We start from the raw sequence: 1,263 nt of genomic DNA on the forward strand, positions 1-1,263 counted from the left end.
GCCGCTGCGGCCGCCACCCCCTGTGTCTCTGATGGACAACAGGGGCGGTTGCTCCCTATTTTCCGGATCCGTCCTTGGATTACTCCTGAGAGCTGTGTCGCTTCTGGCCCCGACCTCTCAACCGACCGGCCCCTAGGGTCCATTATTCCCGGTGTCTTTTCGTGCTGTCCGCGTCTCGCCCCCCCCCCCCCCCCCCCCGTTTTCCCCTTCCGCCTTTACATTCTCGGTAGATCCATGCCCAGAGGGGGCCCCCTTCCCTGGCGGCGTTCCATGTTGTTGTTGCCCTAGAACCAGCTTTGCAGTAGAGATCCCGAGAGATTCAAAATACATTCCAACTCCCTCCACATCCTGCCGCTTGCCTGCCTGATCCCCCGATCCCAGGTGCCCTGGGATCCTGGTACCGTGGAGGATCGCGTGCTCTGCTCACCGAAATGCCGGGAGGCGCCCTTCCGGAGCCCTCACTTCCATTTGTCCATTCTTCCGGCCCTCCTGCCGGGCTCTCTGCCTCCCTCTCCCTCTGTCTCTTTCTCTCTCTCTCTCTCTCTTCCTCCGCTCCTCTTTTTCTCTCTCCTTTTCCCGCTCCAACATCTCCCCACGGGCTCAGAAGAGAACATAAAAATGTCGACACGCCGCAGGTCAGGGGCTGGGCGAATACTCCTTGGCGAACCGCGGGGTCGCAGGCCGGGGAAGGCTGAAAACATGTCTGTGGCCCGAAGGGCGCAGAATACAAGGGGAGGGGGGCCAGGCGCCGGGGCCCCAGCCCAGTGAGACCACGAGCCCGATCGCCGCCCACGCTTGCCGGGATCTTATTATTGTTTCAGATGATGACAGATTCGCCAAAAGGGCCCGTGCGCCCGACGCTGCCACCCTGGGCGCTGGTCCGCCCCGATAAGGAGCCCGTAGCCGACCGCGGCGATCGCACCGCAGCATCTTGTGCCTTTCCGTCGACCAGCCTCGCTACTGCCCTGCCCCCCCCCCCCCCCCGTCCCTGCCCCCTGGACTTGGGCCGTCTCCTATGAGCTTCAGAGCACGTCCCCCCCGCTCACGTACAAACCCCAGTGGGACATCCAGCACCCCCGGGCCTCTGCTGACTCACCGGCAAAGAGCTCCTCAATACTCCTGAAGCCCGGTCGCTGGCTCCTCCACCCGGAGGGGCCACACTCAGGAGATGCCGATCTGAGGGTGCACATTTCGCTGGCCGACCATTTGCTTTCGAGCCTTTCGTCTCTCACCGGCTCATGCCACCTCGTCAAGGATCCCCCC

The sequence above is a fragment of the Fonticula alba genome, assembly GCF_000388065.1.
Source record: "Fonticula alba strain ATCC 38817 unplaced genomic scaffold supercont2.6, whole genome shotgun sequence".
In the NCBI taxonomy this organism is placed as follows: Eukaryota; order Rotosphaerida; family Fonticulaceae; genus Fonticula; species Fonticula alba.